Source organism: Panthera pardus, unplaced genomic scaffold (assembly GCF_024362965.1).
Source record: "Panthera pardus isolate Hobbes unplaced genomic scaffold, ASM2436296v1 HiC_scaffold_24, whole genome shotgun sequence".
Lineage (NCBI taxonomy): Eukaryota > Metazoa > Chordata > Mammalia > Carnivora > Felidae > Panthera > Panthera pardus.
The window spans coordinates 59,649,253-59,674,873 of NW_026526810.1; the positions used below are offsets into that span (position 1 = coordinate 59,649,253).

The window sequence follows — 25,621 nt, forward strand, 5'->3', positions numbered from 1 at the left end:
TTGAGGTAGCATGAGTTCATAAACATTCTTTAGACCACAATGTTCTAGTGTTGAAACAATTATGAAAATGTTTCCATTTTTAAAAAAATTTTTTTAAGATTTTTATTTATTTTTGGGAGACAGAGAGAGCATGAGTGGGGGAGAAGCAGAGAGAGAAGGAGACACAGAATCCGAAGCAGGCTCCAGGCTCTGAGCTACCAGCCCAGAGCCCTGACGTGGGGCTCGAAACAACCAACTATGAGATCATGACTTGAGCCAAAGTCAGTCACTTAATCAACTGAGCCACCCAGGCACCCCAAAATTTTTCATTTTTGAATTTTGTTGATCATGTGATTGAAACCTAATATGATGCCTTTTAAGGGATTTTTCAGTAAATCTAAAGGTAGAGAGATGATAAGATCACATGCCACCTTTTCCCACCCTTTCTTTACAAACACATACCTGGAGATCCACTCTTACTGATGAGTAAGTATCTTTAAAAATTACAGGCATATGAGGATAGGAAAAGAATTTAAGAATAATTTTAAAAGTCAAAAGTAAAACATTTCTGAAGTCAATTCACCTTGTAATAGATGAATTACATGTGTGGTCTTTTATTGGTTTAAAAGAGAAAAACACTAAATTTTTCTTTATGACATTCAAGTGTTTTGTCAAACTATACCTGGCTATACTTATTACCTTCCCTTCCAACACTCCCAAACACACACACACAGAGTCAGAATAAACCTGAAGAAGACAGGTACATGCATTCATAGCATTCTGATGCAAGTTTTATATGCTTTAACATTGGCTACCCAGTCACAAGTGATGTATAAAAATGGGACAGAGCTAAAACTCCTTTGTGTACTTTGAACAGATAAATAGAATCACAATAATTCTCAACTCAGAAGAGGTCAAAGGGTGGGATGCTTCCCTGACCAATAAGCTATCAAACCTTAACTGAGGACCAGATAATGCCACCATGTTGGATAGCATGTTCTTTCTCTAGGGAATATACATTTCTACGATATTATCATGCTGTTGTTGAATCTACTTGTATTATTGCAACCATTCCTGTCATCGATTGACACGAAGTTGTTTGGCATGCTACCTCACATATGAATCTATGTTCAGACTAAATAATTATCTAGTGCTGTCAGTGGGGCCTGATATAGTATAAGCAAACTGAATTTCTAAATACGCGCTCTTGGTTCTGATAACAAATTAATATGGTGAGCTCTTAAAGTCAGGTCTGGATTCCCTTTGTTTCTCTTAATGTCAATATGTCTGAACAACAGGTCTGATATAACTCAAGTCACATTCAAGGCTACTGTATACAAATAAACATTATTTTTCAAGTCAAATTCCAGAGAGAGACAATAAGAAGACAAAAAATTGCTGATTAGTAAGAAAAATAGTAGCAACAATAGCAGTTTTTTACATTTGATAAATCATTTATAGATTAACAATTTCACGACTGAGTTCTTTAGTTAGAAAATATCTCTAGTCATTATACAAGTTGATTAATTTACATGGAAATGTTTTCAAAAGTCAGTCAGAAGGTGGTCAAAACCAAGCCTTTACTATGGTCTTAAAATCTATCATTTATGCATGACCTTTAAACTTCTATAGAATTACTTCCTTCAGTTTTTCTAATATACCTGTTAAAATATCCTCAAAAACATGACTGTATTATTCTGCTGGGAAAGTGGCAACTCAGGCAGCAGCTCTGACATTAAAGCTGTTGTTGGTGTTTTATCTTCTTTGTATCACTTACCCCAAACAGGCCTGATAGCTACTTGCCTGGAGCGAGGTCAGGGCAGAGGAGCCCCCTGAGCTGGCTCGCTGAGGAGGCCGCATGCCTGATTCGACCTTCCTCTCCAGCAGTAAGTGGGTTTCCTCTGTGCCATTTCCACACTTGTAAATATTTCAGTCAGTAGGCTCCCACCGGAGTAGAAAAAAATCTGACTCTTGCCCCTTCTTTCTTATATCTTTTTCTCCTCAGAGTTGGGGGGGGGGGGTGGAGGAGGGGGTGGGGAGGATGTGTTTTTAAGCTTTGATGCTGAGAAAGGCTAGTGAGGCTTTAAAAAACTTGGTACTCTTCAATGAACATTCCTTTCAGAAAGTTTATTCTCAACATTGTTAGTGATAATGTCAATGCTAATGATAAAAATAAAAACTATTTATTGGTGGGTGCTCTAGGTCAGTGATTTCTAGACTTTCAAATTTTATGAACCTGAAAATTAATCAACAATAAAAAACAATTGGGAAACTGACATAGAGTTGCCAACTTTTCATTTTCCCAGGAAAGGTAATCTGAATAAACAATTACTATCCTTTATTGCCACCCTATCATGAAAAGGCAATTTGATACCAAAGCAGTAGGAAGAATCCCTGAATAAGATGTAGTTTCTTACCAAACAGAATAATTTGGCTTAATAAAATGTTCACTACTTTTTGTTTTTGCCATCCAATAATGTCATTACCGACTGGCACCAACTGATATATATCCAAGCCATAAGCAGCAAAAGCCCAATGAGGCAGACAAATGTTGTCTTTTTAGTTAGTAATGAGTTTTCCATTATTTCTTCTTCTTTTTTTTTAATTTTTAAAACTTTATTTATATTAAGTGAGAGAGAGAGAGAGAGAGAGAGAGAGAGAAAACATACTCTATTGTGTTTATTTATTTATTTTGAGAGAGAGCATGAGTGGGGGAGGGACAGAGAGCATCCCAAGCAGGCTCCATGCTGACAGCTGAAATCAAGAGTGGGACACTTCACCAACTGAGCCACCCAGGCACCTGACCTATTACTGGCATTGTTAACCCAACAAGAGCAATTAATAAGTAATTTCTGAGCCTCTACTTTAAATATCTGTGCAGATCTTTAAAGGGGCAGAGAGAAAGAGGAGGAAAGAGAGAGAATCCCAAGCAGGCTCTGTATTGTCAGCAAGGAGCCTGATGAGGGGCTCGAACTAAACAACTGTGAGATCATGATGACCTGAGCTGAGATCAAGAATCTGACACTTAACTGACTGAGCTACCCAGGTTCTCCAAGCTTTTCATTGTTTCTGTATTCAATATTATATCAGTGCTTTGGGGCCTAGAAAGAATTCATTAATATCTTGCTTCTGAGAAATAAAGACCATTATAATTTCCATGACCTTCCAAATCCACTTGCTCAATGCTTTCATAAGAAAATTGAAGACCAGCAGAATCCAATTTCTAAATACCACACAACTCCCCACTCAGAGTTCAGATATCAGCTTCCAACTGTCTATACCCATATGGACACTTTTCAATTTATCGTCAATATTTGAGTGTCTAACAGGTATCAGATATGTTTACATGTTATTTCAGTTATGCTTGTGGTTTTCTTAACCTTTTGCTGTGGAAGTTAGCTGTCCTATTATACAGATAAGGAAAATAAAAATCAATTTATAGCTAACCCAAGCTCATACTGCTAGGCAGTGGTAAAGTGGACATTTAGTGAGATCTTCTCCAAGTTAAATGTTTTTTATGCTTTACCATGCAATTAGCAGGTATTTATCAAGTGGATCCATGGGTCCAGCACTCTGATTAGTGCTAAACCATTTACCACCCAGGTTGGGGATACTAGGGTTGTCATGAAAAGGAAAAAGAGGTCCCTTGAGCTTCACCTGCTGTCTTCTATTAAGAGGAGAGTGAAAGAAATCTTTTTTAGTAAGAGTAACCTAGGGGCACCTGGGTGGCTCTGTCAGTTAGGCATCCGACTTCGATTCAGGTCATGATCTCACAGCTCATGAGTTTGAGCCCTGAGTTGGGCTCTGTACTGACAGCTCAGAGCCTGGAGCCTGCTTCTGATTCTGTGTCTCCCTCTCTCTCTGCCCTTCCCCACCTTGTGCTCTGTCTCTCTCTGTCTCTCAAAAATGAATAAATGTGGGGGAAAAAAAAGAGTAATCCAGTGTGGTCCAGGTCAAGGAACACTGGGCAAATCAGATGGATTCCCCCTCCATATCTCAGTATATTGGCTCTGAACCTCCTGATTCCAGAGGCAATAATGATGGCTCCCTCCCCTAATTTTTGCATCCTTTCCTGTCCCTGGTTAATTTTTTTGGTACTACCTCATGGTATCTACTGTACTGTTAGATAAAATTATGCTTTATTTTATGTTACTACTTATGTTTTCACAGGCTTAGATGAAGTGCCTCCCTCTCTCTCCTCACCAGCTCTGTATGTATGTCTCATGTCCCCTTGAGGACAAAGAACCATATTTTGTATAGCACATATCTTTACAATAGAGGTTCAGAAATTATTTATTAATTGCTCTTGTTGGGTTAACAATGCCAGTAATAGGTCAGGGGCCTGGGTGGCTCAGTTGGTGAAGTGTCCCACTCTTGATTTCAGCTGTCAGCATGGAGCCTGCCTGGGATTCTCTCTCTCCCTCTCTTCTCTGTCCCTCCCCCACTCATGCTGTCTCTCAAAATAAACAAATAAAAAAGCACCATAGTTTCAAAAAAAGTGCCAGGAATAGGCAAATTATACAGTAGACAATGTCTCTAGCTCTATGTCTCATCTCCTTTCAATACTTTTCTCCTCTTTATATTACTCTCTTCCATGCCTACCCACCCAATCCAAAAGGTACTGGCCCCTTAATACTTCCTAGTAGATAAACTTTTGTTGCTCTTCCTAGAAAATTACTTTCCCTGTAATTAAAACTTGTAGTCCTTCTGTGTGGCCCGAGCTCAGCTACATATCACTGGTCACAGAAGTTGAGCTGATCAGCTAATTAGCACTAAAGTATGATAACTAGAAGTAATTCATTAAGAGAAGCATCAGGTATGATGCAGATATTTGGAAACATAGGACTTGAACCCATTCACTCTTTCGTAATTAACACTAGTATTTGTGGTTCTCGATGTTTCCACTAAGGTAGTTTCAGAAAGTGAAGGGACTCCGTTTTAGAAAGCCTCCATCTCTGCTGTTTTTCTGCCAGGCTCCATTTATTCATGATCCATATTTTGCCTCTGAGTAAGTCATAGAAGCTATGTTCCCATTTCAAAGGGGAAGCAAGAAAGTTAATCAATCTCTGACTTTTGTCCTAGGCCCCAAACACCTAATAATATCCAAGAAGAGCCAGATCCCAAACAGGTTGCAGGACATTAGTTCAAACAAACCTCCATCATACACGGGCATCAATACCCGCTACCTCTGGTAATTTACGGAATAACACCTATTGTTCACCTGACACTCACCTTTGATCAGACCCTGCCCTGGATTCCCAAAGGAACAGTACCCTAGACCCCTTTCTAATATACATCTGTAATCCAAGCAGCAAGACTCATTCTCCTTTCCTTTCTGAGTTTCCAAGACACTCCATCTGCTGTTCTTTACCTGTCACTTATACTATTCAGGAAACTCTGTTTTCATGTTTTCTGACTTGTGTTTGATTTCCATCCCACATGAAGCCAAGGACCCTCTTGGTTGGTCCTATAGGATCCTCCCCTGGCTTCTCGGGATCAGCCTGTCTGCATCATCAGCATTAAGTAAAGCTTTCACAATTCATTACACTCCATGAACCCTGTGTTTTGAAACATTTTGTTTATCAAACGAAATTCATTTTTAGCCATATTTGGTTTCCCATTTTATTATACGTATACCTCTGTTAATCAAAGCTTCTGGTCATCATGAAGAAACCAATATATAATCTTACTAAACTGGTAGAAGCCAACAAACAAGAAATTCATCTTTGTCGATGGATTTATCTATCTACATTGCAGCCTTATCATTGTAGATGGATAATTTCCCGTGACAGTTGAGACTAGTGACTGTAAAACACGTGGATTCTCCAATACTATCAACACTTTCCCGGTAGTCCAGAAACTGATTTAGAATTCCTGGTGAAACACTATACACTGAACATGATGCTCAATGCTCAAAATATGAAATTAAATAAGTCAAGGGCCCTTCCTTGATATGCTCAGGGTCTACTTTCTGATATGGATAACCAGCATTTCTACCTCCTCCATGTTTATTTGGTTTATTTCTTGACCACCCAGGGCTATCCTCAGGACTGAGCACTTAAGTGCTGTTATCTTTTGTTATCTTAAGCACTGTGAATAATTCAAGTACTTCTAGCCTAGCTCGCGACCAGCAGCTGCTACCAGGGTGACAGCAAACAAGGCAGCAGAGTGTAAAGTGAAGATGTCACCTGAAGGTGGGCCATCCTCTGGATTTGAATCTCAGCTCTTCCACTTTTGAGTTCAGGGACTAGGGCAAATTTCTAAACCCTTCTATGCCTCACTTTTCTTATCTGAAAAACAGAAATAATAAAAGTGTTTACCTCTTAGAGTTTTATGAGGATTAAATAACCTATGTAAAGCATTTATCAAAATAATGGCACAAAGAACGTGCTTAATATTATTAAATGATATTAATATCATCTATTATTATTATTATTATTACTATTATTAAAGGGGAAAATAAGACTAAAAAAACACTAGGATTCTGAGACTTAACAAGTGAAAAAGGATGCATTCTTTGGATCTTTAGCCAGAGATTTATCAGGTTTGAGAGGATCATTGTTTTGAGATTTAACAGAGGACAGGTGGAAGTAGATGAAAAAGAAGAACAAAGACAAAGAGAGCAAGGAAGGTGAAGCAACAAGACAGAAAATGTCCATTAAGGTCCATAGAAATTCGTGTCTCTCTTTCCTGGGTAATTTTGGATGACCAGGTTTCTAATTTTAAATATCATAATATGATTAAAATGTTGTTTTAGAGAAGAAAAATGGTAAAGAATTATAGAATGTTAAGTGGAAAGATCTGCTTTGTACATACTTCAAATGAAAATAAACCTAAGGTTTCTTTTGAGTTTATTTATTTATTTTGAGAGAGAGAGTGCGAGCAGGGAGGTCAGGAGAGAGAGGGAGACAGAATCCAAGCAGGCCTGCTGCTGTCAGTGCAGAGCCTGACATGGGGCTCAAACCCACCAACCATGAGATCATGACCTGAGCCAAAACCAAGAATCCGATGCTTAACTGACAGAGCCACCCAGGTGCCCCTGAAAATGAGTTTAATAATGAAGCTAAGTGAGGCCAAGACTTCCAACTTTTTTTAAAAATTTTTTTAATGTTTGTTTTTGAGAGAGAGAGACAGAGACAGAGAGCGAGCAGGGGAGGGGCAGAAAGAGGGAGACAGAATCTGAAGCCAGTCTCCAGGCCCCACACTGTCAGCACAGAGGCCGACGTGGGGCTCCAACCAACGAAACTTGAGATCATGCCCTGAGTGAAGTTGGACACTCAACCAACTGAGCTACCCAGGCACCCCCCTAACTTAAAAAAATTTGTTTTAAATATTTATTTATTTTTGAGAGAGAGAGAGAGAGACAGAATGCAAGTGGGGGAGGGACAGAGAAAGAGGGAGACACAGGAATCGGAAGCAGGCTCCAGGCTCCCAGCCTGATGGCAGGGTGCTCCTTGAACTCCCGAACCTTGAGATCTTGACCTGAGCCAAAGTCAGATGCTTAATCACTGAGACACTCAGGCGCCCCCGCTTCCAGCTTTGAACTCTTCCCACTTTTAATCCTTCCAACTTTTAACTCTTGGAAGTTATGTCACTAACCTTCAGTGATGAATTAGTAAGCAATCAAAATTCATTCTGTAACCTTAAAAATTTGAAAACCTTATGTTTCCCATTTCTGCTGTAACAATGACCACAGACTAAGTGACTTCATACAACACTAATTTATTATTCTACAGTTTTGAAGGTCAGAAGTCCAAAATGGGTCTCACAGGGTTAAAAGCGAGGCATTGGTAGGGCTCAGGGGAAAGTCCATTTTCTTGCCTTTTCCAGCATCTAGAGTCAGTGCACATTCCTTGGTTCGTGGTCCACTTCCATCTTCAAAGCCAGTAACAGCCAGGCAGTGTTTCTCACATTATATCTCTAACAGTGACTCCTGTGCCTCCCTCTTCCATTTGAGCATCCTTGTGATTATACTGGGTCCACCTGGATAATGCAGGCTAACCTTCTCCCAGATCAACATCAGTTGATGAGCAACCATAATTCCATCTGCAACCTTAATCCTCCTTTGCCATGTAACCTAGCATATTCAGGGGCTCCAGGGATTAGGATGTAGTCATTTTTGAAGGGCCACTCTTCTGTCTACCGCAATAGTGCACCGACTTCATTATGCTTTAGCTCTTCATGCTGACAGAACTCAAACAGAATAGATCCCAATTTTACATTTTCATGTATAGGCAATTAATGCTATTAATGGAGATTACTTCTAAAGTCCGGTTAGAAAGCAGTTCTCCTCATTTACAATTGGGAAAATTGATTAACATTCCTGAGCAACAATCCCCTCACTTTAAATCATAATATCTACCTGATATTGTTGTGAGAACTAAATGAATTAATTTATGCAAAAAATTTAGGATGTCACAAAATGAGCAGTCCGTACAGTTATTATTACTGTATTATAATATTATTATTGTTATTATTGTTTAGCTTTATAATCTATATTATCTTCTAAATTCATGTATAGTTTTATATATTCATCAGTCATTATCAAACCATTCATTTATCCAGTCCATCCATTGATCCACCATTATTTATTGAACATCTATTGCAAAATGGACAGCATACTATACACAATAGGAATAACAAAAACACCTTAAAATTTGGATAGCACTTTGCAATTTCACCATTTCAGAGTTTATCTTATCTGACTCTACTTAGAAGAAATGGTTCCTGCCCTTAGGAATTCATAGTCTCTTTGAGAAAACAACAGGTTACATACAAATTCAGCCAAATACCATAGACGGGTGTTGAAGGTTTGCAACATTGACAATTCACTAAAGCCCGACATTCATTAAGAGTAAGCCTATGGAGTAGGGGGATCACTCCCGGAAATGATAGCATCTACCATCTCAGTCGAGAGTGGGCTGGCTCTTCTCTCATAAACAGTGAGGACTAGACTCAGCAGGTAAAGCAGACCCTGACGGTTCAAGAGAAAAAGAACAACAACAACAAATGCAGGCAAAGAGGAAAATAATCTATGGCCTGGTAGCTGTAATACCTCCATAAATTCCTCCATTATACAGTTAAATCCACTCTACAAATGCCCAGATTTATGCTTCTGCCAAATAAGGGAGTGGTGGAAAAACACTTATTTGCACACAATCTCTCACTCAGTTTGTGACCTGAGAAAAGTCTGTCAGGCAAGCAACTGTGCCTCTGTGCCTCTTCCCCCAGAGTTGTATTTGAGTACATCCACTTGCTGTTTGGTAGGTTAATCATTGATTTGATAATCATGCCACACCTTAGAGGACAGCACAGGGGGAGAGGGGGTAGCACTCTTCAAGAGAAAGAAAAGACCAGTACAAACTAGATGGACTGGGGAACCCAAAAGGAAAATAGTAAGTGAGGACACAAGACAGGAACTTCAGCTGGACTCTTCTATTGCTTCCACTAATCCCTTCCCTAATCTGGTTGCCTACCCGGAGCTTTGCTCCCAGGTGGATTTCTGGGAAGAGAAAGCCACCATTTGCTCCCTTTACCCTGGGGCCACACAGCTGCCAAGTGTCAGCTGAACAGAGGTGCATCAGAGGCCTGCAGTCAAAAGGCAGCAGGATGGCCAATTGCCATGAATTTCTGCAGCGTGTCTGGCATCTTGGCATCTTGCTGCTCTCCCCCTCCCCCAGGTTAACTGCTGAGAATCTCCGCCTCAAAAGCTGCTTATCCTACCAACCTCAGCTGCTGCCCTCCTTTCCCTATGCCGCCCTAATACCTTACCCCCTCACACCCTGCAAGTGAGAGGAAGTCTGTCATATACCTGGCTCTACTTGTGAGACCACCTAAGCTCTAATGTAAATGTTTCTTTCCCCCCTTACGCACCCCCATGGGTAAAGGCAGAATTGCCGCGTCCCCCTTGGACCTGATTGCTAGGCAACACTCAGCCATGTGAATTTGTCACTTCTGTTTGGCGCAAATTTCAATTTCACCTCCAACTGTAACAACACTGCTCGATATATTTTAGATGCCACTGTGGTTGGATGGCATCCCAGGAAAGATGTGAAGTACTACTGCCAGGAATGAATGATTGGCATTGGGTAAAGCAATTCTCTGAACTCAGCCTTGGCAGACCATTAATTGTTAAGTCTGTTCTGCTACCACCAACCTCTTGTCAGAATCATGTCTATTGTAAGCCTTTGAGACAAGAGTCCAAATGGTAGAGCTCTTTCCCTCTGTAAGACTCGAATTATGTCGATAACGAAGCAGTGGATTTCTCGGCTCACAACATATTACTTCTTTCTACTTTCATCTATTGGCTGCACTTCCATGTGCAAAGAAAAATAGTTCTACGTATGAATATTACTGAGCTAAGAGCTACTATGTGCCAATTCAGATTTGGGCCCTGATAAGAGATTCACCTTCCCTTTGGTTTCTTCATCACAATCTGCTTCCATTCACGGTAACGATTAGATGCTGCTATGAGGAAACAAGTTATTAATGGAGGAAGATAGAAATTAATGCCAAACATACTCTGCTGACAATAAATATATAATATTTGACATGCGAAATTCACACACCGACGTTATATCAGAAAACACGCAACATGAAAACAATTATAATTTTTGAATAAACACGGACCATCGCTGGCAAGACATAATGCATAATTCCCAAAGCCTCCATCTAATGTGGTCTGTCCAATGTTTCCATACACATGTTGAATATTATTTGCCCTTAAAGACACGTTCAATTGCCTAGACACCTACGTCGACTATCCTTAAATACTACAAAATTGCTCAATCGGCTCTAAAGATGCTACAGTGCGCAATGCTTTCATTTCTGTGCCTGTGCTAAATAACGGTGAAAATAGGAAGTCTGTTTTGATTTCCCCTTCAGCCCTCTATCCACCAACTTTTCAGTCAATTGATTATTTTTTTCCTCAAATCAAAACATCCTCAGAAAGCTTGGAAATATTTTCCTGGAATGAGTCTAATTAAATAGAAGGAGTCAGTCAGCTATGAGTGAGAATAGTGTTTCAGACTGCGTGCATTCCCTGATTCATTGGAAACAAAAGGAGTTTCTGTAACAGTGTGAATGAACCATGAAGTGTGCATGTTCTTTTAAGAAAGGCCAAGGGTGCAGTTCTATTTTCTTAGCTCTGCTTTCATATTTATGTGTCTCATTTCCAGCTCATTGCTGATGCCTCAGCTGCGCTATCCATCACCACTTTTATCCTCCTTGTTCCTCAAAAAGAACATAAAATCCTTTTTTATGTGGTGGTAATATTATTGCAAATAAAAGCAAATACCAAAATCTTTATTAGTCTGCCAAAATAATAAACTATTTAATAAAAGCATGCTGTAAAAATAAGGTCATTTGCATCACTCAAGTTACTTGCAGGAAATACAGAGAATTATTGGTCAAAAAAGTACAAACCGACAGCAATTATTTCCGTCGTTCATCTGACGCATTGTGCAATAGGGTTAAAATTCTGTTGATATTTTGCATATTTCCTGAATTTAAATGCCTTTAATATTGCTCAAAACTGGTTTGGAAATTGGAAAATGGGAAGAAAAAAAAGCCCAATTCTCACAAAATACTGATTTCTTGTTTGTAAAAAGATCTTTGGTGAGGGAAAAGGACTAAGTAGACCGGCCTCTTTGCTGATACCTTTTTCACAAATGTAGAACTTGACCCACTGATAACCTTGATATGTTAAGATTTATTGCCTAAATATTTACCATTTTAATATCCAATATTAATTTTATTTGCTTTGGATTTGTGACCATGCTTCGGCTGTATAATTTTTCCCCTCTTTGTATTCACCTTTTGTCATTTCTGCATGCACACCAATATAAGACACTTTATTTGAGAAGGTTAGTTTAACAGTGAAAGTTAACAATACATGTATTATTTCTAAATAAATGCCTCACGTTTGATCTTTTAGCCTATTGCGATATAAACCCACCGATTCTTTTTCCCTTGTAATTTCCATCCTCAGCTGGCAGACTTGCAAATACGTTATTGATATGTTTGTAACATAACCAAATCAGTAGGGTGGTAAGAACTGAGGTATCAGTTGTGCAGTCCTTGCATTGCCAAGAACAACCTGTATACTGTTTCGTCTACATAAAAAGCCCACACAACAATTAAGGCTCTTTTCAAGACTATATATAAAGTATTTACATTATTTGTTTCATGATGACATTTAAAGTCATGAGAAGCTCATCAAATTCCAATTATTTCTATTTTTGCTTTATAAAGCCTTTTGTCTATGGTTGTTTTCTTTGGGCCACAAATTAATGACGCCATTTTTAGTGACATCAGGTTAACCTAAGAAAATGAGGTGCAATTTCTACCTAATGTAAGGAACCTGAGGGATAATTTATCTAGGAAAATTTGGACATGTGAAATAATACTTTTAGGAGAAAATAAAGGCAATTAGATTCAGATCCTATGCATTATGGCCTGAATTTGTGTCTCCCCCAAAATTCATATGGTGAGGCCCCAGCACCCCATTATCTCAGAATATGACTGTATTTGGACACAGGGCCTTTAAAAAAGTCATCAGTGTTAAATGAGATCATATGGCCTAATCCAACCTGACTAGTGTCCTTCGAAGAAGAGAAATTTGGACTCATCAAGAGACAGCAGAGGTGCAAACCTAGAGGGACGGCCAAATGAAAAAACAGCAATAATGCAGCCATCTGAAAACCACAGAGAGAGGCCTCAGGGGAAACCAACCCTGCCAGCACCTTAAACTTGGACATCCAGCCTCCAGAACTGTGTGAAAATAAATGTGTGTTGTTTAAACCACCCAGTCCGTGGTATTTCCTTACGGCAGCTCTAGCAAGTGAATGCACTATGCAATATAAACAGGAATTGTTTAAAACTCTATTTGCGATATCAAATCATATATAGTATTAATTTTGGCCAACTCTACCATTCGAATGTGTTAAAGACAATCCCAACTGACTGTGAGCAACTCAGTGTCATGATAGAACAAAAATCCAACCTGACCCCCTAAATTCTGTGTTATCACACAGTTGCAATCTGAAAATTTTGCATTATATTTGAAATTCTTTGTGCTTCAGGAGTTCTTTTTTTTAATTTTTTTTAATGGTTTTATTTATTTTTGAGACAGAGAGAGACAGAGCCTGAGCAGGGGAGGGGCAGAGAGAGAGGGAGACACAGAATCTGAAACAGGCTCCAGGTTCCGAGCTGTCAGCACAGAGCCTGATATGGGGCTCGAACTCACGGACGATGAGATCATGACCTGAGCTGAAGTCAGATGCTTAACTGACTGAGCCACCCAGGCACCCCTGTGCCTCAGGAGTTCTTAACCTGGATCTACAGACCACAAAAAAGCCTCTTAATATTTATTATATACCACATTTTGTAGGCTTTGCATGTATTCATTGTAATGGGGAGACTGTGTCATCCCCAAAAGTTACAGCTACTTAAATCTTGGGATACTGTTTCTATTTGATCAATCACTAGGCAATAGAGATTATTCCATAATGGAAATAAAATTTAATGCTAAATATCTTTATTAGTAGGTTTAGATAGGCAATCATTTGTCATCAAATGTATGATCTGGCTAGTCCATAGTGAGATGTTTGACTCAGTGAGAAAGTCATAGGACTTGAAAATTTTGTCAGAAGACGAGATACATCTTTTTTTTTTTTCTTCCTCAAAATGAAATGTTTTCTGAGACAGTTTACTGGCTTGTAGCTTCCAGGCTCATAAGGATCACATAAGTTCTGAAGATTTGCAATATGTTAAATTCTAAGAAAAACATCTGCAAATTTAATGAATTTTATTCTCTGCAGAGAAGACCCTGAGATTAAATTTTTAATCTGGGCTAAGTGCTGTGTCTTCGTCAATGACACTAGGGTAATTCCTAGAAAGTCACAGTTCTTTCTTTTTTTTTTTTTTTATTTTATTTATTTTTGGGACAGAGAGAGACAGAGCATGAACGGGGAGGGGCAAAGAGAGAGGGAGGCACAGAATCGGAAACAGGCTCCAGGCTCCGAGCCATCAGCCCAGAGCCTGACGCGGGGCTCGAACTCACGGACTGCGAGATCGTGACCTGGCTGAAGTCGGACGCTTAACCGACTACGCCACCCAGGCGCCCCAGTTCTTTCTTGACATCATCTACAAGAGATTAAGAAGCTCTCCTACACAAAGCTGACATCCCCCAATAGTTGTTGGATTTGTCTACAATGCATTTAAATTCTTGCCATCATCCTTCTGGATTCATCAGATTCAGTACTGGGGATTATCCCAGGGAGCAACAATCATGCGTGGGAGAATCAAAAATGCTGAAACGCAAAATCTCCACTATGCTGGTTTGTGGCCCAGTTATCTGTTTTGGAGTATGTCTGAAATATAATATAGAAGATGGGGCGCCTGGGTGGCTCAGTCGGTTGAGCGACCGACTTAGGCTCAGGTCATGATCTCACGGTTTGTGAGTTTGAGCCCCGAGTCGGGCTCTGTGCTGCCAGCTCAGAGCCTGGAGCCTGCTTCTGATTCTGTGTCTCCCTCTGTCTCTGACCCTCCCCCACTCATGCTCTGTCTCTCTCCGCCTCAGAAATAAATAAACGTTAAAAAAAAAAAATAACATAGAAGAAAGGACATCATTCACCTTTATCTGGCCACTCATCTAAAGAATCCATTCTTGGCATTGTTTTTCCTGGGGATTTAGTGTAGATCTTCTCAGAGGGCACCAGAGTAGATTGCAACCTGTCTCAGAGAAAGAGCAGGACAGCAGAAGAAACACCAGGGCTTCTAGGACCAGTGGATGCCAAAGTCTCTTAAGGGGCTAACAGTTTTGAAGTTCATCTAAAGGCACCATCTGATTTGCTGCTGTGAGTAGGGACTTAAATTCTCAGAAACATTCTCATGGTTTTGTGAGCTCGAGTCTCGTGTCAGGCTCTGTGCTGGCAGTGCAGAGCTTGCTTGGGATTCTCTCTCTCTCTCTCTCTCTCTCAAATAAATAAATACACTTAAAAAAATTCTCAGAAACATTTGATGAGAGGAACTTCCAGGAAAAGACTGAAATTCCTTCTACTAAAGGCAATGTGGCCTTGGAACATTGTAATATGTTTACAAATATAAATGAGACCATTTTTTACCATACATGGCACTTTAAAAATTCCTTTTTTACACAGGAGGAAACTATAGCCCAAAGATGATAAAGGTCAAAAAGTTCATAATAGACCCAGATTCAAACCTGGGTTTACCTGGCTCCAAAGCCAGTATTGCCTACCACACCACCACTGCTTGATCCATCCACTTCCTGCTTTGTAAAATGTGGCAGGTCTATAGGACTATATTAAAGCAGCCACCTAAAAAGTAGCATCATACCTGAGATAAGCAAGTTAAAGAGTACACGTTTGAAGTGGTAACTTAAGCATAGAAAGAAAGCCATAAGGGCCTCCCACTAAATGCCCATACCTCTGTCTAAATAGTTGAAATAAAACCAGTGTGGACACTGGGAGAGAGACAAAAGACTGAAGAAATCTTACCGGTTTGTAAAATTCAAGCAAATAGATCCATGTTTCAGCTGTTTAAACCAGATAACCATACTTTTCCATAACCACTTCACTTCATAATACATGCCTAATGAATGCATTTAATTCATTAAACAAAACATGGTATGACATTATATGAGTCTCCTATGCTGGTGTTAAAAACATCACCCCAGGCTTAGTGCCTTAATGCAAGACAAATTTATTCTTTCTTTTTTCTTTTTTTTTTTAACTTTAGAGAGATTGAGCTTGAGCAGGTGAGAAGGGCAGAGGTAGACAGAGAGAGCATCTTAAGGAAGCTCCATGCTCAACTTGGAGCCAGACACAGGGCTCTATCCCACGACCCTGGGATCATGACCTGAGCCAAAATCAAGAGTCGGATGGATGCTCAACCGACTGAGCCACCCACCGCTCCCCCCAACAAAAATTTACTACATTACAATTCTAGAGGACAGATGTCCAAAATCAGTTTCACGGGGCTAAAATCAAGATGTCAAGCAGGACCACACTCCCTCTGGAGGCTCTAGGAGAAAATCTCTTTCCTGACTTTTCCAGTGTCAAGAACTGCCTTCCTTGACTTGTGGCTCCTTCCCTAATCTTTAATGCAATATAATATCATCTTGCTTTAGTCATCACACTGCCTTCTTCCATATGCAAATCTTCCTCTGCCTCTTTCGTATAAGAATCTTTGTGATTAGGGATGCCCTGGTGGCTCAGTAGGTTAGGCATCAGGTCATGATCTCACGGTTTGTGGGTTTGAGCCCTGCATCAGGCTCTGTGCTGACAGCTCAGAGCCTGGAGCCTGATTCGGATTCTGTGTCTCCCTCCATCTCTGCCCCTCCCCTGCTCACATTCTGTCTGTCTCTCTCTCTCTCTCAAAAATAAACATTAAAAATTTTTTTTTTTTAAATCTTTGTGATTACATTTAAATTCCATCTGGATAATTCAGGAAAATCTTACAATCTCAAGATTCTTAATCACATCTGCAAAGGTCCATTTGCCATATGAAGTAACATTAACAGGTTCCAAAGATTAAGACCCACCTGGGTAACTTTGGAGGATATTATTTAGCCTATTTAGCCTAGGCAATCATACAAAACCTCTATCATTATGGTATACTGGAGAATTGAAGCACTTATTCAGATTTTTTAACAGTAGTTTATAATTTTTTTAAGGGACTGGTAATAATATTTATTTAGTGCTTATTTTGTACAGGCACAGCTCAAGATATTTTATATATATTATACAAGTTAGAAGCAGCAAAACGTATTATGAGGTAGGTCCTCTGTCATTCCTGTTTTAAGGATGGAGAAAACTGAGTCACAAAATGTAAGATTATCAAACGTGCCCAGGGTCATAACTACTTCATTAAATTATCCAGATTAAAAGCATAGTAGACTCTTGAACAGCACTGGTATGAACTGCACGAGTCCATTCATACACAGATTTTTTTTGTGATAAATACAGTACAGTGTTATAAATGTATTTTCTCTTTCTTATGATTTCCTTTTCTCTACCTTATTTTATTGTAAGAATAGAGTATATAATACATATAATATACAGCATATGTGTTAACTGTTCATGCTATCAGTAAGGCTTGCAGTCAATAGTAGGATATTTAGTAGTTTTCAGGGAGTCAAAAATTGTACATGGATTTTCAACTGCATGAAGGGCCAGTGTCTCTAACCTCTGTGTTGTTCAAGAGTCAACTGTATTTGCACATATAAACAAACTCCTTAAAATATCATTTCATATCGCCCATGCAGCTATTCTAGTATGTTATGTAGTTTATTGATTGGCAGCTACAATGTGCTCTTTGTATAAAGTTATTTTTTTACGGACAAACTTTAATTCTTACTTGGAATCGTTTCTAAACAATAAACCCACTAAGTCCTTCATTCTGCTACTGGCAATGATAATCCTATTTCCTGAGCACCTTTCTTTCCTCCAAATGTCACAAAGTTCAAGACAGAGTTACATAGTAAAAGAAAGCAATTTCTCTCACCAAAGAAGCATGAGATAGATAGCAGGCCTTGGCAGGCCTTGGCATATGCTCAATTTCTGTTGTTACTCAATTCACTAATTGCTTGTTTTTATTTGAAAGTCTTCTCTGAATGTGTTCCTTATAACTTTTAAAACTTCTTTTTATACTCTTGTTTTCAATGGTCCCTTACAGGCTTACAGATGGAGATCTGTTTCCCTTATCCTCATAGGTCACCCATGTTCTTGTTTTTCTTTGTGGAAGAGGAGGGGAGAGTGAACAAAAACAGCTCTGTTGTTTAAGATCTTTTACACACATTCCTTAATCTTTGGAGCTTTCTTTAAACCTTAGCTATATGGTGGTGTGTTGGGAATTTCTTTCTGGAGTTTTGAAGAATGTACCTTAAATAATGGAAAAGTTGTAGAATTTGAAGACTCAGTGAAAAGTTAAGTTTGATCCCAAACCCACTGGCAAGGGTTATGGGTTTTATTTTGTTTATAGAGGTTTCAAGTTACCCCAAGCATGCGTAGTTTGTTGTGTTATTAGATTACTTCCCTTGTAACATTATCAGAATACATAATTGTCCTGGCCCCTTCAGCTTAACTAAATGGAGTGCCCCCAATGGTAAGAGTTTTATACACCACACCATGTAGAAAGAAGAATGGTTTTCAGCAGAGTCTGGCCTTGTGGCACCTCTTAACACATGATACTATCAGGGCCTTACTACATTTCTCTCTATCCCAAAGAAATAAATATACTATGGTAATATGCATAAAGAAGTAGTGTCTTAATGAGATGGTGACTAATGGCTGTAGTGACTGGTCAAGTCGTGTTCAGATGAAATCTATAGAAAAAGATTGACTGATTGATTTTTTAACTATGAACAATACTGAGAGCAGATGATACTGAAAGAAGGAACTACATGGTCACAGAGTCAAGAAGTTGAGAAGCTAATTAATACAAGGGTAGAAATCCATGAGATAATTAGAGAACTGAGGCAGACATTGATTGTTACTTGTAGCTTTATTTTAGCCTGCACGACAGTACATATCTTAAGAGATCTGGAGAATTACATATGTACACACACAAGAGGGAAAAAAATCTGAAAGCATTGTTCTTATGACTCTAAGTTTAGGGTGATCTGTAAAGCTTTTAATTAAAAAGTTACTGAAGAAGAAACATCTGAAATAGAACAGCGAACAGGTTCCTCAAGCGACTTAGCAGCTTTCAGTAGCATCAACTGTTACAGCAAAAACAAAGATTTCTAATCTTAGAACTTGGCAGGTGAGTGAGTAACAGATTTCTCAATATAATGTTTTGATTTGGGGAAAATAAATGGATTTGTGATTTTTTTATTTTGCCTGTTTCACAGTCACATATTTTATTACCCACTTGGGAGGTTGATTACAAATATTTTTAATTAAAAGAATTCTTGGCTCTCCGTTAACTGAACAATTTCCTAGACCCTTGGCCTCTTTGGGGATATGTAAGGCAGTTCAAGTCTGTAAAAATGAGTATATCCTTGAATATGCTGATTTTAAGATATATGTAGGCCTGTGCATGCGTGTGTTCAAAATGGAAGAGAGGACCTAATTAAGAAGTTGAGGTTTTTAGTGTTAGAGTTTATTTTTGAATATTATTGGTTTCTGTCACTTTATTAATTTCTCTCAACTTTTTGATTTTACTGATTGCAAATGTTGGGAAGAAGGTGCAGAGTTGTTTGAGGTATTTTTACACCCCACAGCATACCATCTTACGTTTCTTTAAGTGCAATGAATGTTCTATTAATGAGGGCTGTTGTCAACGCTGTGCCAGTAAAACTGCCAATTAAGACAAGAAAAGGTACTCCTAGATATTTCTTAAGACATAAATTAGCTCTGTAATTGGGCTCCACAAAAATACATTTAAACAAATAATTTTTCCACTAATAAAATGTTTTTGAGTCACCTGGAGTCTCCCTTAAATTTTGCTCTTCCTCATCACCTTTACACGGGCCTTGCAAATATTCCCTTATTCACTTGCCCACTGTAAGGAATCATGTGGGCCTAGGGGTAATAAAGACTATGAATTTACTGCTCAAGCATATGTCTCCTGAGGTGAGGGCAGGTAGGAAAAATACTAAGTAAGTCAATTTCTGAAAATTATTTGCAAGGCTGCTCTAGCCCACATTACAGAATGAAAACAGATGGTCTTCAGGATGTGCATTGTATTGACGATTAAAACCCAGCACACTAAGATATTTTATACTATAGTGGCAAAGGGATACAAGCCAAGATCTGAGAGAATACGGTACCTTTCCCTCACAAAGTAAGTTGTAAAAATGCCAGACTTCTACAATATTACCTGTTGCAGATGAGGTCACCTAACATAGTAAATCCTCTTAGTTGTCTTTCTTCAAAGGGTCAACGTTCCTCGCTTTTTGTACATTGAAATTTAGAACACAGTATGGTTTGTTGTGAAGTATTTTATGCCTAACACTGTAAATATTTTCAAACATCAGCTTAATGGCCCTTGATTATTAACATAAATTTAAAAATCATTGGTAAAAGTTTTTTAATGACACATATGGCTGGAATAATCTTAACTGCTTAGGAATGGTATAAAAATAACCACACCCTTTGGTTATGGTTATTTCATATTAACCCAATTCAGTATGCATTTGCCTTCATAAATTTGATAATCCTCTGAAACAATTTCCCTTACAATGCTGTAGACTCGGTGGCTTGATTTAAATAAGTTTCTCTATTAGTTTCTCTTTCTCTGGCAGAATAAAAATTCTTTAAAACTTTTTAAATTGCCATTTCTCTTTAGAGATCACTTAATTCTTTTTTTCCTTATGGTCTCAGATGAAACATACAAGGCCTATTCTGCATCAGTGAAGAATTTTCATATAATTAAAAATATTTTCTCTTTCCTTTCTTTCATAACACTCAAACTAGGTTCATCTGTCCATCCATCTACTTAGTCATCCAACATTGACTAAGTGCCTACCATGTTAAACACAAGGACTAAAAAAATATCAATATATAATCTCTCCCCTTAAGAGATACGTATCATTCAAGATGCTAGCAGGGAAACACCTGGGTGGCTCAGTCAGTTAAGCGTCTGACTCTTGATTTTGGCTCAGGTTCTGATCTCACAGTTTGTAGGATCAGGCCCTGCACTGGACTCTGTACGGACAACATGGAGCCTACTTAGGATTCTCACTCTCTGCCCCTTCCCCGTTCATGCATGCACTCTCTTTCTCTCTCTCTCAAAAGTAAATAAATAAACATTTTTTAAAATTCAATGGAAAGATCATTTATAGAGGTGTGTGCAGAAGTGAAGAATCAGCAAGGGATACTGAGGTGTCCAGACACTGGCAAATATGGGAAGCCTAAAATGTCCCCAGGCCTAAACCTCCCAGGCAAGGAAATGGTGTTACCAGTATTCAGGGAGGGCTAGAGCCAGGGAAGCAGGGCCATAAGGCAGAAAAGTACAGCCAGACACACAGCATGAAGGCAGAAAGCAGGGAAAGAAATATTCTGACTTCTCTTTCATCTTTTATTCTCCTGCTAGAACTCTTATTGGCAAAACCCAACAGAAAGCCAGAGGGCAAGAACCTGACTGATGCAGTCCAACTAAGATCCAAATAAAGGCAGAGAATGAATTGGGGTTATGAGAAGTAGCACCTAAGGTAGCTCCCAATGATCCCTGCCTTCTGGTATTCATTCCCTTGTGTAATATCCTCCCCTTAAAAGTGGGATGGACATAGTCACAAACTTCTGATGAAAAGAATATGACAAAAGTGTTAGAATGTCACTTCCATGATATGGTTCCATCCTGGCTCCTAGCTTCAGCTTCCATCTTGGATATTCTCTTGCTGTCTCACTTGCTCATTCTATGGGAAGCCAATTGCCAGGGTACAAACTTCCCTATGGAGAGAACTACATGGCAAGGAAATGAGATAAGCCTCAAGCCTAGCAAGTTGCTGAGGTCTTCAGCCCAACAATACCATGAGGAACTGAATCCTGGCAATATTCATGCGAGTGAGCTTGGAAGTGAATCTCTCACTAGTCAAGTCTTTTCATGAGTCTTCAGCCCTCTGAGAGATCCTGAGCCAGAGGATGTAGCTAAGCTATGTCTAGGTTTCCGCCCCACTGAAATTGTGAGATAATAAAGAATTATTGTTTTAAGGTATCAGATGTGGAAGTAATTTGTTATGCAGCAATAGCTAATTGATACATGGGAAGGGAGAAAAGTCAGAAAGCAACCAGCACAGTTTGCCCTTTGCCTCCCAGCATGTATTTCTGCCCTTTTATGAAGCAACTCTTGCTCTCCACACAAAAGTGATACTAAATCCCATCAACTATTCTGTAATCATGGGATAATTTCAGTTCATTCATGCCCTTTTCTAAAACTTAAATTATAATTTACCTTCCATCAGAACTTTTCATATTCAGTAGCAAAGAGGAAAAAGAAAACATAAATTAACATAAGATACAGCCACTATAATACCTGATTCTATAACTGATCATGAGACCTAAAATGATATCCATCACTTGTTTTACCCTGTATTTTTGCTGATTGGGGTTCCTTCCTTGGTAGGGTGACCCAAACCTTTATTCCCATGATTTAAAATCTTTAGTAGTGCTGTCTTTATTGAATTCCAATTTCCATTGACTATTCTTATAGAATAGTAAGAGGTTCTTCAGTGAAACCTCTTAGTTCTGCCATACTCTTCTTGCCCCTACTGTATCACAGTGACCCAATTTCCCCGTGGCAACTGGATCCAATTACCTCATTCAGTAGAGTAAGGTCTTCCTATTGGTTCTTCAGCATGAGAAGCCCCAAATGGCCAAAGGATAGTCTCAGCTTCTAAGGTAATGAAACAGCAACTATGTTTCCTGGCAGAAATTGTCCTACCTTGGGAATTAGGACTTCTAAAACTTCTGAACCTTTAAGTGAAATATATAATAGTGAAAGAGGTAGCTCCCACCTCCACCCTTTGGTTCCTCAACCTCTAGATTCTGGCTATGGAAGGATGGCAATATATGTCTCCCGTTAGTTGAAAGTACTCTACAGCAACCTAAATTCACCAGTGTTTCTAAGCTGGTGCCTCAGCTGAAGAAAAAAAAAAAAAACAACTATTTTAAAATAGACTCAGAAATTGTGCAAATAACCACAGGGGGTCAGCAAACTTATTGGAGCCACTTTCAGGCAGAATGGAGTCAGGCCTTTTTTAATCCATTGATCTCCATAAGTCCATGCTCTGACTACTGGAACATGATGGTGTTTTACATCCTAAGACCTAGCATTATCTCAGAGGCAGTATCTAAAAATCTCCAGAAGACCTGAAAATTTCTCTCCCCCAGAAAAAGTATCCTGGTAAGTGACTTGGTAGCTTTATTTGGAAAACCCATGGAGCTCATTTATGGCCATATTGCAGGCCACGTTCTTCCTCAAAAGAACCTGGCTTGTTCCTTAATTAAAAGGGCTTTAAATCTGTGAGTTGGCTTAAGTCTGGAAGATGGGTATGAGGCTAAGAATTCTCACTATGACAACCTAAGTCACTTTTTATTTTGTAACAAGTCAAGAAACACCTTAGAAGGTTGCCCATCTATTCAATTCCCAGTGACCTTATGATCACTTAGTTATGGGCACATGTCCATGTGAGTCAAAACACTCTGATTGCAACTCTGGAAACTATATCCTTTTAGGATAATTGTGCCACATTGACTCACAGTTAAGAACGGACACTTGGCCCTACTACTCTGGGATCCCTTTTTTTTTTTCTATTCAAATCAGGGTGTCATTTTCATGGCAACATCACCCATGTCCATCATCAGCTGCTAGGGACAGCCACCACAGAGGCTTTCATGGATGTGGCTGTTACTCTCACCAGTGCATTTTAATATGTTTTGAATGAAAGAAGTTTCCTCAGGGTGTTCTGGGGGTACAGAAGGTAAGAGAATGGTGGAGCAAATTGCACATTTTAAATCTGTTCTCATTTCTCTAAGGCATCAAACTTCATTTTCTACATTTTGTCAGGGTAGACCTGTAATCTTAACCTCATTGACCATGAGCAACGGTTAAGTCCAGGCTTCCATTAACCAGCTAACCATTAGACTCACTCCCAACTGTCCTAGCTAAAATACTAAACCTCAAATCCTAGTAGTAGCCACATATGTACATTTAGCATATTCCAGTGGTTCTCAAACTTTAACCTGTAGTAGAATCACCTAGAGGATTTGTTAAAACAGATTTCTGGGTCCCATACCTTAGAGTTTCTGATTCAATAGGTCTAGGATAAGACTGGGGAATTTGCATTTCTAACAGGTTCTCAGGTGACAATTGATGCTGGCTTGGCCCAATCACCACACTTTGAAAACCACTGTCCTAATTCAGTTTTACAGTTCATTCCCCTTAACTGTAATCTCTTTAGAATTCAACCTAATTCATGCCTGCCAGATTCTTGCTTATACAAATTGGTAAAATGATCTCCTCCCAGAGTCAATCTTGCAGTTTTCCCTCAGGGTTACACTAGTATTTAATTCTCTTTAAAGACCTAAAGGTGGTAAGGGGTGTTGAATGAGGGAGGAGTGTCTTGAGGAGAACAGAAGTTACTGAAAAGTTTATTTGCAAGGAAAAACTGGTTTTTCAGACAATGGAAGAGAGCTGCATTCACTCTTAAAGCAGGTTCAAGACAATCAGAAATTCTAAATTCTCAGCCTCATCTATGCCTTTCCAAATGTTCCATCCCAAATGTCAGTGTTTCATTTCTTCCCAACAAATGCCCCTACATAAGAAATATAACATAAGAAACATGAATTCTAAATGTGTACCCTAGGTTAGAAAATCTTCCTTAAAACTTCCGTAGAAACTTTCTGATATTGCTTTCACGTTCTGGTTTAAGAGTTCAAGCACTAGGCATGACTTTTTCTTTCTTATAAGCTCTACAACAAAGAGATAGCCAACCCATCTCTGAATCTTTTAATTATCATTGTTGCCATGGTGATCAAATGACACAACCACATAATTTCCTAACGCCTTGCACCAGCTGACATTCCACCCAGTATCAATACCAGCGATTACATGAGTAATTGTGTTGTCACTGCATACCATGAATTACGTCTTATGACTTACCCTCTTTACTTAATTAACTTCTCAATAAACTTGTTCAAATTGAGCCACTTCATTTTTGCATGCCAATATGATCTCTTTCACAATGCTTCCCCAGTTACTTTACTTCTCGGTGTTCTTCATAGGAGTTCAAAATGTGGTTTATAAGTATTTAATACCAATAACTGAAAGGACCTTATGACAACATTCAATGAGAAAACAACCTGTTGAAGTAAAATAATTCCCTAAAAAAATAAGAAATGCAGCTTGCATCTTAGCATTCAGATTACTTTGCCTTTCATTATTCATTCTTTCATTCATCACATATCTTTAAGCACTTCTTACGTACATGGCAAACAAGCAGGAACTGGAAATGTATCAATAAAGAGGTATGTACATTCTTCTGTCTGCCCTCCCAAGTCCCATCCTTCATCCTTCTCTGCTTTGCTCTCTGTCTGTAAGGAGCTGATCTCTGTGAGCTGTATCAACAGCCTTCCTCATCCTCTGACCTTCTGTGAGATTCAGTCAGTGGGAGGCTCCTGGTAGGAGATGGAGAAAGAGACCAGGGTATTTCTTCCCCAGAGATTTCCCTTTTTTGGTGTACTATTGTGGAAGTATGATGTATTATTGTGGCTCCTATTGAGTGACTCCACTTCTATTGTTCTACAATAGAACAATTGTTCTTTTGTTGTTCTATTGTTCTATTGTTCTAGTCTACAAAAAAATCTAACTGTACCATTTTCTTTCCTTCAGACATACAGATATTATTTTCTTCCTGATATTACTAGTTCCTGGGTGCCTCAACATCTCTGGGTGATTACTTAATCTTGCCAATAACGCGCAAAAAAAGTCCTTTCATTCAATTTCTTTCAAATTCCAGTTTCCTGCCATTAGCCTGACTGGTACAATAGAACAGGACATTCTTTGCCTTCATGAAACAAAGATTGTAGCAGGGGAAATAGACATTTAATATATTATAACTGGAAAGCACAAGGTGCAATGGCACTGCCTGGAGGGATATCTTACCTAGCCTCCCATA

General features: G+C 39.0%; 1 long non-coding RNA gene across 2 annotated transcripts in view; it reads right to left on the minus strand.

Moving 5' to 3' along the window:
* LOC128772971 (uncharacterized) overlaps positions 1-25,621 on the minus strand; it is a 78,104-nt gene that overhangs the window by 37,916 nt on the left and 14,567 nt on the right. Inside the window, exon 3 of one of the 2 annotated variants that reach the window (XR_008417124.1) lies at positions 7,682-8,172. The exons of the other annotated variant lie outside the window; for it this stretch is intronic. This is a non-coding gene — a long non-coding RNA (uncharacterized LOC128772971). Of the gene's footprint in view, positions 1-7,681; positions 8,173-25,621 lie in introns of those variants that run through there. 2 annotated transcript variants of the gene reach the window in all.